This window comes from Pristiophorus japonicus, chromosome 2 (genome assembly GCF_044704955.1).
Source record: "Pristiophorus japonicus isolate sPriJap1 chromosome 2, sPriJap1.hap1, whole genome shotgun sequence".
NCBI classification, from domain to species: Eukaryota; Metazoa; Chordata; class Chondrichthyes; family Pristiophoridae; genus Pristiophorus; species Pristiophorus japonicus.
Window position 1 is genome coordinate 78,816,260 of NC_091978.1, and position 14,704 is coordinate 78,830,963.

Here is a 14,704-nt window from a genome sequence, read left to right on the forward strand (position 1 = left end):
CTGAGCAACACTGGCTCATTTCACATAGAACTCAAATTCAAATATTCTCTGGATAAAACATGGCGAAAGAATGGGAACAGATATTGGAAGTGTCCATGAAATGCTTATTAGAGGACTGTCTCAATTTGACTCGCTCAAGAAACAGCCTCCAAAACAGACAAATAAAGCACTGGAAAAGCTGATAATCCCACAGGAGTCCCACAGTTTCCAAGCTATTATTCGGAGTCAATCCTAGGAGGGGGATTTGCCAAAGAGCAAGAGAGCATTTAAAGAAGCTGTACCATACGGGGATGAAAATGTCCACTGCTGTCTCAGTCTTCTCTGCACATGCTCAGGGTCACCCTTGACCCTGAAATCGCGGGAGAATGACCATGCATGCGCAGAGGCCAAACCGCCTGTTTTTGCAGTGGCTCTGCTTGCCTTTAGTAAGGCAAGCAGATAGCTGAGTTTTAGAGCTCCACTGCCACCTGCTCCCGCCCGCTATCACACTTCACCACCACCGAGACTTAAGAACCGAAAACCGCAGGAGCACGTGTCATGTATGCAAACTCTTTGTATTCACTATGTAACTATATATGATGTACCACCTGAGGGCGCTGCTGTTGGAGGCCCAGAGGTTTCCTGCCCTGGTGTGCAATTGCATATAAAAAGCAACCAGCCATGCTGTCCCTCACTTTGCAGTCGTATTAAATGGACTGAAGTCATCTGTATGGTATCGCGAATTACTTCAGTCAGCTTATCGTATGTCTTATCCTTGGCCTTCGAGGGTGCCAGCAAGTCCCGAACGAGGCGGTAGACCTCGGGCCCACAGCTGGTCAGCAGTATAGCCTTGTGCTTCTCCGCCAATGTGTGCGTCTCCCCTGCCAGGTCGTTTGCCATGAAATATTGCTCGAGCCTTTCCGTGAAGGCATCCCAATCACCACCCTCTGCAAAGTCTTTAAGTGTGCCAAAGGTAGCCATAATCGCGTGAAAGTCCGTATTCTCGTTGGCAGTTATTATGTCTGCAATTACCATTGAATAACTCCATGAGGTCTTGTACTGTGAGTAAGAGCTGTGTGACTTCAGTCCATTTAATATGACTGCAAAGTGAGGGACAGCATGGCTTGCTGCCTTTTATATGCCCCTGCACACCAGTCATGATGAAGGCTATCGCCAGGTCCCACGTCTGATGACCCATCATTGACTCGGACCTGGAGTCGTGCGTGCACCAGTGAGCAATGCTCCCAGGGAGGCTCCACTTAGTCTCTGGTGCTGACCCTCAAAAATATGGTCCAGGATCCATGTGGATTATGCGGGCCCCTTTCTGGGAAAGATGTTCCTGGTTGTTGTGGATGCCTACAACAAATGGATTGAATGTGCAATAATGGCATCCAGCACGTCTGCAGCCACCGCTGAAAGCCACAGGGCCATGTTTGCCACCCATGGCTTAACCAACTTTCTTGTCAGCGGCAATGGTCCGTGCTTCACCAGCTTGGAATTCAATGAATTCATGACCCGTAATGGCATCAAGCATGTCAGATCTGCCCCGTTCAAGCCCGCAGCCAATGGTCAAGTGGAGCAGGCAGTCCACACCATAATGTAGAGCTTGAAACGTGTCACGGAAGGCTCCTTACAAACCCGCCTGTCCCGGGTACTGCTCAGCTACAGGACACGACCCTACTCACTTACCGGGGTTCCCCCTGCAGAATTACTAATGAAACGAGCTCTCAAAACCAGGCTCTCCTTAGTACACCCGGACGTCATTGATCAGGTTATCACCAAAACACGTACCATGATCGTGCAGCTGTATCATGCGACATCACTGTAAATGATCCTGTGTTTGTGCTGAATTACAGTCAGGGCCCCAAATGGATCACAGGCACTGTATTAGCCAAGGAGGGGAACAGAATGTTTGTTGTCAAATTGCTTAATGGTCAAATGTGCAGAAAGCATTTGGACCAAACCAAATTATGATTCACAGATAACCAGGAACCACCGGAAGGGGACCTCATCTTCAGCGACCCACCAACACGCGCCCAATCGACAACAGACCTCGCTGCCAACCACGAGGATGATCCCACTATCCCCAACAGGCCAGCGCAACCAGTCGTACTGCAAGACAGCAGTGATCCAGCCAACTCACCCAGGCCAGAAGCGACACTCAGACGGTCAACCAGGGAGCTCAGGGCTCCGGTTCACCTTAACCTGTAATCAACTCGCATCAAAGACTTTGCGGGGGAATGATGTCATGTATGCAAACTCTTTGTATTCACTATGTAACTATGTACAATGTACCGCCTGAGGGCGCTGCTGTTGGAGGCCCAGGAGTTTCTTGCCCAGGTGTGCAGGGGATATAAAAGGCAGCAAGCCATGCTGTTCCTCACTTTGCAGTCGCATTAACTGGACTGAAGTCACACAGCTCTTACTCACAGTACAAGGCCTCGTGGAGTTATTCGATGGTAATTGCAGACATAATTGCACTAGCTGTATTCCGGCAGTTCAAAAGACGCAACCGCCGGAGTACCGTTAAGGATTCGGCACCAGTGATATCAGATGAATTTCTAGCCACATATCCTTTGTTATGTATAACCATGCAAGTCATGTATGATGATTATGTTGTTATAATTACTTTTTCATTAAGGAGAGAGAAGTGTAATATAGTTCCACCATTGCTGTTTACAAGAATAAAAATGAATGAAGCCATCTTGGAGTCTGTTTGTATTGTGATGCCATAAGGAAGATACCACACTATGCATACCAAAAATGTGTGTCAGCAGAATCTGTTACTGTTTTGCTGCTCACTCTCCAAGCTTAGTATGCATAGCCACAGCAGTATGGCACACAGACTGGCTGCAACTTATATCTGAAACTACTGTCATATTTAAATTTTAAAGGAGCTTCATACATAGAAACATAGAAAATAGGTGCAGGAGTAGGCCATTCGGCCCTTCGAGCCTGCGCCGCCATTCATTGAGTTCATGGCTGAACATGCAACTTCAGTACCCCATTCCTGCTTTCTCGCCATACCCCTTGAGCCCCCTAGAAGTAAGGACTACATCTAACTCCTTTTTGAATATATTTAGTGAATTGGCCTCAACAACTTTCTGTGGTAGAGAATTCCACAGGTTCACCACTCTCTGGGTGAAAAAGTTTCTCCTCATCTTGGTCCTAAATGACTTACCCCTTATCCTTAGAGTGTGACCTCTGGTTCTGGACTTTCCCAACATTGGGAACATTCTTCCCGCATCGAACCTGTCTAAAACCATCAGAATTTGAAACGTTTCTATGAGATCCCCTCTCATTCTTCTGAATTCCAGTGAATACAAGCCCAGTTGATCCAGTCTTTCTTGATATGTCAGTCCCGCCATCCTGGGAATCAGTCTGGTGAACCTTCGCTGCAATCCTCAATGGCAAGAACATCCTTCCTCAAGTTAGGAGACAAAAACTGTACACAATACTCCAGGTGTGCCCTCACCAAGGCCCTGTACAACTGTAATAACAACTCCATGCCCCTGTACTCAAATCCCCTCGCTATGAAGGCCAACATGCCATTTGCTTTCTTAACCGCTTGCAGTACCTGCATGCCAACCTTCAATGACTGATGCACCATGACACCCAGATCTCGTTGCACCTCCCCTTTTCCTAATCTATCACCATTCAGATAATAGTCTGTCTCTCTGTTTTTACCACCAAAGTGGATAATCTCACATTTATCCACATTATACTTCATCTGCCATGCATTTGCCCACTCACCTAACCTATCCAAGTCACTCTGCAGCCTCATAGCATCCTCCTCGCAGCTCACACTGCCACCCAACTTAGTGTCATCCGCAAATTTGGAGATACTACATTTAATCCCCTCATCTAAATCATTAATGTACAATGTAAACAGCTGGGGCCCCAGCACAGAACCTTGCGGTACCGCACTGCTTGCCATTCTGAAACGTGCCCATTTACTCCTACTCTTTGCTTCCTGTCTGCCAACCAGTTCTCAATCCACGTCAGCACACTACCCCAATCCCATGTGCTTTAACTTTGCACATTAATCTCTTGTGTGGGACCTTGTCGAAAGCCTTCTGAAAATCCAAATATACCACATCACATCAACTGGTTCTCCCTTGTCCACTCGACTGGAAACATCCTCAAAAACTTCCAGAAGATTTGTCAAGCATGATTTCCCTTTCACAAATCCATTCTGACTTGGACCTATCATGTCACCTCTTTCCAAATGCGCTGCTATGACATCCTTAATAATTGATTCCATCATTTTACCCACTACCGATGTCAGGCTGACCGGTCTATAATTCCCTGTTTTCTTTCTCCCTCCTTTTTTAAAAAGTGGGGTTACATTGGCTACCCTCCACTCGATAGGAACTGATCCAGAGTCAATGGAATGTTGGAAAATGACTGTCAATGCATCCGCTATTTCCAAGGCCTCCTTAAGTACTCTGGGATGCAGACCATCAGGCCCTGGGGATTTATCGGCCTTCAATCCCATCAATTTCCCCAACACAATTTCCTGACTAATGAGGATTTCCCTCAGTTTCTCCTTCTTACTAGACCCTCTGACCCCTTTTATATCCGGAAGGTTGTTTGTGTCCTCCTTAGTGAATACCGAACCAAAGTATTTGTTCAATTGATCTGCCATTTCTTTGTTCCCTGTTATGACTTCCCCTGATTCTGACTGCAGGGGACCTACGTTTGTCTTTACTAACCTTTTTCTCTTTACATATCTATTGAAACTTTTGCAGTCCGTCTTAATGTTCCCTGCAAGCTTCCTCTCGTACTTTATTTTCCCTGCCCTAATCAAACCCTTTGTTCTCCTCTGCTGAGTTCTAAATTTCTCCCAGTCCCCGGGTTCGCTGCTATTTCTGGCCAATTTATATGCCACTTCCTTGGCTTTAATACTATCCCTGATTTCCCTTGATAGCCACGGTTGAGCCACCTTCCTTTTGTTATTTTTACGCCAGACAGGGATGTACAATTGTTGTACTTCATCCATGCGGTCTCTAAATGTCTGCCATTGCCCAACCACAGTCAACCCCTTAAGTATCATTCACCAATCTATCCTAGCCAATTCACGCCTTATCCCTTCAAAGTTACCCTTCTTTAAGTTTTGGACCATGGTCTCTGAATTAACTGTTTCAGTCTCCATCCTAATGTAGAATTCCACCATATTATGGTCACTCTTCCCCAAGGGGTCTCACACAACGAGATTGCTAATTAATCCTCTCTCATTACACAACACCCAGTCGAAGATGACCTCCCCCCTAGTTGGTTCCTCGACATATTGGTTTAGAAAACCATCCCTTATGCACTCCAGGAAATCCTCCTCCACCGTATTGCTTCCAGTTTGGTTAGCCCAATCTATATGCATATTAAAGTCACCCATGATAACTGCTGCACCTTTATTGCATGCACCCCTAATTTCCTGTTTGATGCCATCCCCAACATCACTACTACTATTTGGAGGTCTGTACACAACTCCCACTAACATTTTTTGCCCTTTGGTGTTCTGCAGCTCTACCCATATAGATTCCACATCATCCAAGCTAATGTCCTTCCTAACTATTGCATTAATCTCCTCTTTAACCAGCAATGCTATCCCACCTCCTTTTCCTTTTATTCTATCCTTCCTGAATGTTGAATACCCTTGGATGTTGAGTTCCCAGCCCTGATAATCCTGGAGCCCAATCCCTGTAATCCCAATCACATCATATCTGTTAACATCTATTTGCACAGTTAATTCATCCACCTTATTACGGATTGGGAGAAATTTAGAACTCAGCAGAGGACAAAGGGTTTGATTAGGGCAGGGAAAATGGAGTATGAGAAGAAGCTTGCAGAGAACATTAAGACGGATTGCAAAAGTTTCTATAGATATGTAAGGAGAAAAAGGTTAGTAAAGACAAACGTAGGTCCCCTGCAGTCAGAATCAGGGGAAGTCATAACGGGGAACAAAGAAATAGCGGACCAATTAAACAAGTATTTTGGTTCGGTATTCACGAAGGAGGACACAAACAACCTTCCGGTTATAAAAGGGGTCGGGAGGTCTAGTAAGGAGGAGGAACTGAGGGAAATCCTTATTAGCCGGGAAATTGTATTGGGGAAATTGATGGGATTGAAGGCCGATAAATCCCCAGGGCCTGATGGACTGCATCCCAGAGTACTTAAGGAGGTGGCCTTGGAAATAGTGGATGCGATGACAGTCATTTTCCAACATTCCATTGACTCTGGATCAGTTCCTGTAGAGTGGAGGGTAGCCAATGTAACCCCACTTTTTAAAAAAGGAGGGAGAGAGAAAACAGGGAATTATAGACCAGTCAGCCTGACATCGGTAGTGGGTAAAATGATGGAATCAATTATTAAGGATGTCATAGCAGTGCATTTGGAAAGAGGTGACATGATAGGTCCAAGTCAGCATGGATTTGTGAAAGGGAAATCATGCTTGACAAATCTTCTGGAATTTTTTGAGGATGTTTCCAGTAGAGTGGACAAGGGAGAACCAGTTGATGTGGTACATTTGGACTTTCAAAAGGCGTTCGACAAGGGATTGATGTGCAAAGTTAGAGCACATGGGTTTGGGGGTAGTGTGCTGACATGGATTGAAAACTGGTTGTCAGACAGGAAGCAAAGAGTAGGAGTAAATGGGTTTTTTTCAGAATGGCAGGCAGTGACTAGTGGGGTACCGCAAGGTTCTGTGCTGGGGCCCCAGCTGTTTACACTGTACATTAATGATTTAGATGAGGGGATTAAATGTAGTATCTCCAAATTTGCGGATGACACTAAGTTGGGTGGCAGTGTGAGCTGCGAGGAGGATGCTGTGAGGCTGCAGAGCGACTTGGATAGGTTAGGTGAGTGGGCAAATGCATGGCAGATGAAGTATAATGTGGATAAATGTGAGGTTATCCACTTTGGTGGTAAAAACAGAGAGACAGATTATTATCTGAATGGTGACAGATTAGGAAAAGGGGAGGTGCAAAGAGACCTGGGTGTCGTGGTACATCAGTCATTGAAGGTTGGCATGCAGGTGCAGCAGGCGGTTAAGAAAGCAAATGGCATGTTGGCCTTCATAGCAAGGGGATTTGAGTACAGGGGCAGGGAGGTGTTGCTACAGTTGTACAGGGCATTGGTGAGGCCACACCTGGAGTATTGTGTACAGTTTTGGTCTCCTAACTTGAGGAAGGACAGTCTTGCTATTGAGGGAGTGCAGCGAAGGTTCACCAGACTGATTCCCGGGATGGCGGGACTGACCTATCAAGAAAGACTGGATCAACTGGGCTTGTATTCACTGGAGTTCAGAAGAATGAGAGGGGACCTCATGGAAACATTTAAAATTCTGACGGGGTTAGACAGGTTAGATGCAGGAAGAATGTTCCCAATGTTGGGGAAGTCCAGAACCAGAGGTCACAGTCTAAGATAAGGGGTAAGCCATTTAGGACCAAGATGTGGAGGAACTTCTTCACCCAGAGAGTGGTGAACCTGTGGAATTCTCTACCACAGAAAGTTGTTGAGGCCAATTCACTAAATATATTCAAAAAGGAGTTAGATGAGGTCCTTACTACTAGGGGGATCAAGGGGTATGGCGAGAAAGCAGGAATGGGGTACTGAAGTTGAATGTTCAGCCATGAACTCATTGAATGGCGGTGCAGGCTAGAAGGGCCGAATGGCCTACTCCTGCACCTATTTTCTATGTTTCTATGATACTCCTTGCATTAAGACTCAAAGCCTTCAGGCTTGTTTTTTTTAACACCCTTTGTCCTTTTAGAATTATGATGTTGTGCGGCCCTTTTTGTTTCTTGCCTTTGTTTACTCAGCCTTCCACTATTGCTTTTTACCTTTCTACCATCTGTTTCTGACTCCATATTACTTCGCCCTATCTCGCTGCATAGGTTCCCATCCCCCTGCCATATTATTTTAAACACTCCTGAACTGCATTAGCAAATGTTACCCCTAAGACATCAGTTACAGTTCTGCCCAAGTGCAGACCGTCCCTTTTGTACAGGTCCCACTTTGCCCAGAACTGGTTCCAATGTCCCAGGAATTTGAATCCCTCCCTCTTGCACCACTGCTCAAGCCACGTATTTATTCTAACTATTCTGCTCCCTCGACTCTGATTAGCACATGGCACTGGTTGCAATCCAGAGATTACTACCTTTGAGGTCCTACCTTTTAGTTTAACTCCTAACTCCCTAACTTCAGCTTGTAGGACCTCTTCCTGCTTCTTACCTATATCGTTGGTACCTACATGTACTACGACAACTGGCTGTTCACCCTCCCTCTACAGAATATTCTTCTAAAATAAGCTAGCTGCATGTTTCATGTTTGTTTGCTGGTTGGGTGCATGTCTGTCACTGTATGTGCTTCTTAATGTATAACATCTCAAGATGAGCTCCCTCCTTGCAAAATATGATAACACATCATAAAAGGGATGAAGCCAAATTGGTGGCTGGCCCCAAAATTACAAGACCTTGACTTCCTTTAAGGAATTAAACCTCAATATCTTTGCCTATAAGACATTGAGGGAATATGGGAAGGTAACTTCAAAGTGTTCTCCAAACCCAGGGCTAGCAACATTCTGCTTTTGTTATGTCTGATCCTTCTTCTCACTCACTGGCATACTGGAATACACACAACCAGAAAAACAGCACCTTACTGGATCTTGCAAATGTCTGAAAGTGCCAGAATTTGAACATCATTTCCTCTTTAGTTACTGTAGTCTTGTGGGCAATCTGCCAGCACTCCCATTGCCTGCAAGCAAAGCAGAACGTCACAGCACCCTGCCTTTTACCAACAAAGCAGCCCGCTTGATTGGCACCCCATCCACCACCTTCAACATTTACTCCCTCCAACACCGGCGCACAGTGACTGCAGTGTGTTCCATCTATAAGATGCAGTGCAGCAACTCATCATGGCTTCTTCGGCAGCACTCCCAAACCCGCAACCTCTACCACCTAGAAGGACAAGGGCAGCAGACACATGGGTGTACCATAACCTGCAAGTTTCGCTCCAAGTTGCACACCATCGTCGCTGGGTCAAAATCCTGGAACTCCCTCCCTAACAGCATTGTGGGAGTACTTTCATCACACAGACTGCAGTGGTTCAAGAAGGCGGCTCACCACCACCTTCTCAAGGGCAATTAGGGATGGGCAATAAATGCTGGCCTTGCCAGCGATGTCCATATCACTACACATACCACAAAGGATGCAGACAACAACCTTCAGGAGGTATCATCAAGTGAGTTTCAGTGCACAGATAAGAAGCAGCAACTGGTGGTGCCAGAGAAGAAGCAGGATTCTGCTGCCCAGAAGGCCACATGGTTGTCATTAGTGATGCCCTGTACTTGTGTGTGGTTGCGTGGTGACATTAGCTAGCCTTATTATGCTACTATAACAGAAAGTGCTGGCCCTGCTCCATATATCGGTAGACAACAAATTGGCTGATACTGTAGATACTACTTGTTGCAGCTCCAAGGATGCAAAAGCCAAAAAGTCGAGGGAAGTGGTAGCTTTGACTGCCACTAGCAGTGCCATCCCTATGGTGCAGTTTGACAACAGGTAACCTTGCAACAGGTAGCAGTTTTCTGGAAATGCCTCCACTGACTAAGAATCTCTGTAGACAGTTCCCCTTGGGCATTGGCATGTAGCTGTTCCTGGGTCTGGAGATTCAGTTGATAGCATGGATCGTCCATCTCTCGTGCCCTTTCATCCTGAACATACCTACTTTGATTTTCTTTGTTTTTTTCACATGAAATGATGGGACACTTCAAAATAAATCATCATATCTTGTGCTAGAATGGCAGGTAAAAATTGATAGTCTACCTTTATAACAGTGACTATACTCCAAAAGTACTTAATTGGCTGTAAAGTGCTTTGAGACATCCGGTGGTCACGAAAGGCACGATATAAATGCAAGTCTTTCTTTCTTTCTTTAAGAATGGACAGTAATATTGCTGACCTTTAAAGCCCATTTCAATGAGCAGATTTTGCCACTAACAGCAAATATTAGAGCAGGAATTGGAGACAAACCTGAGAAATTAAGGACTACATCTCAATGCCCTCTTTTAAATGCAATTTCAATGTCGAATGAAACTGTTGCACATGTAAGATGTGTGGAAGTTACCCCTCGCCCCGTCCAACAGGTTATAAAATTGAGACTTTTGAGAAATTACACAAACCACCTGAGCTCTGCCTTTAACCTTTTATTGACAAAGATTTAAAACCCCTAACCACTATTCGAGCACTGTACCAATAATGTTACAAGAAGTCATAAATACAACCACCCGCAGATGATCAGTCCAGCATTGATTATAGGTCTTCCTTCTCAAAATGACTGGCCAGGTCTACTCCTTCCCAACTGCAGCAGGCCCTCTCAAATTGAGCAGGCTGGCCAGGTCCCTCCTTCTAACTGCAGTAATGATATTTTATACAGTTTATCTTGCCTTTCTCAATCAATCAATCATTCAGAGATTGTTTGATGTTTGACTTAAGTTGTTTGAATTATCAAACTTTAGCTGCGTATATCAAAACCTAAATTGTTCATTGACTCATAAAAGTTTGCAGAAGTGAGCAGAAAGCTATTCAGTCATATTTCATCTGTTACCATGCATCCTATTTTTTAACCGTGATCCTGACCAACGGATCCACCACAGATCCAATCCACTTCTGGACGAGGGTCAAGCAGGGCTGCGTCATCGCACCAACCCTCTTCTTGATCTTCCTCCCTGCAATGCTCCATCTTACGCTCAACAAGCTCCCCGCTGGAGTGGAACTAAATTATAGAACCAGTGGGAACCTGTTAAACCTTCGTCGTCTCCAGGCCAGGTCCAAGAGCATCCCAACCTCTGTCGTCGAGCTACAGTACGCGAACGACGCCGCGTCTGTGCACATTCAGAGGCTGAACTCCAAGCCATCGGCAACATCTTCACCGAGGTGTACAAAAGCATGGGCCTTACACTAAACAACCGTAAGACAAAGGTCTTCCACCAACCTGACCCCACCACACAGCACTGCTCCCCGGTCATCAAAATCCATGGCGCGGCCTTGGACAACGTGAACCACTTTCCATACCTCGGGAACCTACTATCAGCAAGGGCAGACATCGAGGACGTGGTCCAACACCGCCTCTAGTGTGCCTGTGCAGCCTTTGATCACCTGAGGAAGAGAGATTTCGAAGATCAGGCCCTCAAATCTGGCACCAACCTTATGGTCTACAGGGCTGTAGTGATACCCGCCCTCCTGTATGGCATAGAGGCATGGACCATGTACAGTAGACACCTCAAATCGTTGGAGAAATACAACCAACGATGTCTGTGCAAGATCCTGCAAATCTCGTGGGAGGATAGACGTCAGTGTTCTCGACCAGGCCAACATCCCGAGCATCGAAGCACTGACCACACTCGACCAACTCCATTGGGCGGGCCACATTGTTCGCATGCCTGACACAAGACTCCCAAAGCAAGCGCTCTACTCTGAATTCCTACACGGCATGTGAGCCCCAGGTGGGCAGAGGAAACAGTTCAAGGAAACCCTCAAAGCCTTCTTGATAAAATGCAACATCCCCACCAACACCTGGGAATCCCTGGCCAAAGACTGCTCTAAATGGAGGAAGAGCATCCGGGAGGGCACCGAGCACCACGTGCCTCGTCACCGAGAGCATGCAGAAAGCAAGCGCAGGCAGCGGAAGGAGCGTGTGGCAAACCAGACTTCCCACCTACCCTGTCCTTCAACGACTGTCTGTGCCACCTATAACAGAGACTGTAATTCCCGTATTGGACTGTACAGTCACCTGAGAACTCACTTTTAGAGGGACTGTCTAGGATGATGATTTTTTAGAACTTCCCCGGTTTAACTTCTCCCATTAGCCACCAAAAAGCAATTTTATGATCTTGTGACCTCTGCGACGCAAGTCATGAAGTTTGCAAATCTTCTTGAAATGAAAGGGGTTTGTTTATCCCCTTTGTCTATGACCACCCCTGTAGTTACGACCATTGTTCAGTCTAAGCCATCTGTAACATAGCCTTTGAACTTACAAAGCAGTTTACAAGCTTCCAACAGCTTTGCTTACAAGTTTACACACCTGTTCAACAAATGCCTACCGCCTTTATTTCATTTTGAAAAACCTTTTGCCTGGCAGAACATTTTTAATATATACCAAAATTAAAAATTAAGTGTCTGTGCATTCTTACACACATTCGATTTGAGAGTTATCACTGCCAGTGGGAAACCAGTTAAGAAAAGTTACACAGTGCCTGAAATGAGCAAGAGGCAGCAAATTTAAGAGGTTGCTATTTTTTAGCCCCTGCCTGCCCAATTCCCACTATCAATATCACTTTCGCTGGCTGAAACATATCCCCTATTGATATGCAGATGAGTGGATATAAAATGTTAAAAGAGAGATTCTGATCTGCTGTGCCAATTATACTACATAGATATACAGATCAGAAAATGCCCAGATTGGAACCCTGGTGTTTACTGAGCTAGCTGATCTCAGCCAAAGCGGTGGTAGGGGCATTGCAATTGGCATGAGTGCTCCTCAGTTAGTGTGTGAAAATTGGCAATGATTCCCATTCTGATCAGAATACACGGACGCCTGCTGTAAGTGTGCATGTGTGGACCTTGGATAAGGTTGGAACTCTCCCTTGTTGTTACATCCTGTAGCCTGTTAATGCTCACTGTTAAAGCTCACACATGAATATTGACCAGAGAGCAACCAGTATCCTAGGAATTGCACCTCAGTAAGGATTTTGTTTGTACTGAATCAGCTGCATATAATCACTTTGATCAATGAAATGTACATATTGGTGCTTAACTCTCAGCCATTGGTATTCTTAGGAAATATTGCCACAATGTTTTTAGCTCCTTTATTTCCATTAACTACTTAGAGAAATGTAAGTGACAACAGAAATATTTTATATGATAATTTGAAATTAGAGTTTAGTTTTCCTTCAATGGGCTGGATTTTCCGGTCTTCTGCATTCCAGGATTCTCCCTGGAGCGGCAGTAATGGCGGTGGTGAGGGCTTCAGTGATCCACCGGTCCGCTTTTGCAGCGGCGCTGAACAGCACCGCCCAGAAGAGCTGCCTGGTTGCAACATCAGTGCGAGTTTGAGCTCCTGCCCGACCCGTCCGCCTGGAAGTGCGCCCACAATGACCACCTGGGAAATCAGGACAGTCCTACGATCCTGTCAGCGAAGAGGTGAGTAATGGACTCCGAAGGTATGTGTGATTGTTTTTTCTTTTAATTTTTTCAGTGATTTGTGTTGTGGTGATGTGGGCAATGTTTTGGGAATGTTTTTCTGTTGTTTTTTATGAAGATTTCCGCCCCCCACAAAGTGTCTCAGAGCGCTCCCAGCCCGGCTCTTTAGCTTAGGCGTTTCCCATCCTTGCACCACGAGAGATGTACAATGCCTCCCTTAGAGCTGTGCCCTTTGACGCAGGACCCAGATGCCCAAATTTAAATACTAAAACGCAAACTATTCCTGGCCACTAATTTTCCCATCCCGCCACCATTATTGCCCCAAAAACATAGGGCTAGACTTTCCACTATGGTTGCTGTCGCCCAAAAATGGGCAATATTTCTGGCCTTTGTGCTTTTTTTATTTTTCAGGATCGTTGGAATATCGCCCATTTTAAAAACCACTAGTTTCACTTTTTTAATATGGGCGATAGCCTTAGCGACGTGAAATGGTCCTTAGCGATGTATTCAGCCGTTCTGCGCATGCGTGTTTTTTTTTCAGGCTTTCCCATGGGGGTTGACAGAGAGAACAGCGGACCTGGTCCCCATAAATAACATTATAGGAACTTTCTTTTATTCTAGCCCCTGTTGCTTTATAAAATAAAATCTATCAGCCAATTGAGGTGAACTCCATTTCCTTCCTCATGGGATGACACACCCTAATTCTGCTTCTACTTGTACTGTGGACCAGAGGGGAAAAAAAATCCATGATTTATTAACCCTGACATTACAGCAATGTACTTGTACGTAACTTTTCTCCTTTTATTCTCCCATCTCTATTCTGTAGCATGTGATGAGTGATCAACACCAGTTGAGAAATTACAGGCCCCATCACTATAAATGCCCTTAATTTGTCCTCAACAAATACAAATATGATTAGATGATTGGCAAGAGTCAAAAAGGCCCTTAAAATCACTCATAAATTGATTTTCCTGACAACCTTTTACTACAGATCCTCCCCATAGTGCCGCGTAGTGCCGAGTTATTGCAGCTTTTCTTTAGCTTATTTTTGGGCGAGTAATCATTTGGGCGAATTGTGGGCGAAATGCCGAAAGTAGCACTTGGCGATAATCTGGACCATAATGAATAAAAGCCTAAAATCCAGCCCAACGTGTTTTACATGGTAAAACATTTGTTTTTCTGGATGTTAACAATGGCTAGAAAGGAGACTAAAACTGAGTAACTGCTGGTGGAGGAGGTGGGAGGGACTGGTGGATTCCTACATGCTCAGAGTTTTGTTGGAGTTGGAGCAGCGCGAGTCCGGGGTTGGTGAGGCCTATAAAAGGCCCAGCGGGAGAGTGAGGCGGCGGCAGTTGGAGCAGCGCGAGTCCGGGGTTAGTGAGGCGTGCTTGTGCAGCTACAGGGAGAAGGCAAAAAAGAAACAGAAAGGTGACGTCAGCCTGACATCGGTAGTGGGTAAGATGATGGAATCAATTATTAAGGATGTCATAGCAGCGCATTTGGAAAGAGGTGACATGATAGGTCCAAGT

General features: G+C 45.4%; 2 long non-coding RNA genes across 2 annotated transcripts in view; both read left to right on the top strand.

The window, feature by feature from the left end:
* LOC139230713 (uncharacterized) overlaps window positions 1-13,055 on the top strand; it is a 62,503-nt gene extending 49,448 nt beyond the window's left edge. The window contains exon 3 of the long non-coding RNA XR_011587964.1: window positions 12,962-13,055. This is a non-coding gene — a long non-coding RNA (uncharacterized lncRNA). The remainder of the gene's footprint in view (window positions 1-12,961) is intronic.
* Window positions 13,056-13,066: 11 nt separating this feature from the next.
* Window positions 13,067-14,704, top strand: part of LOC139230702 (uncharacterized) — a 52,687-nt gene continuing 51,049 nt past the window's right edge. The window contains exon 1 of the long non-coding RNA XR_011587962.1: window positions 13,067-13,175. This is a non-coding gene — a long non-coding RNA (uncharacterized lncRNA). The remainder of the gene's footprint in view (window positions 13,176-14,704) is intronic.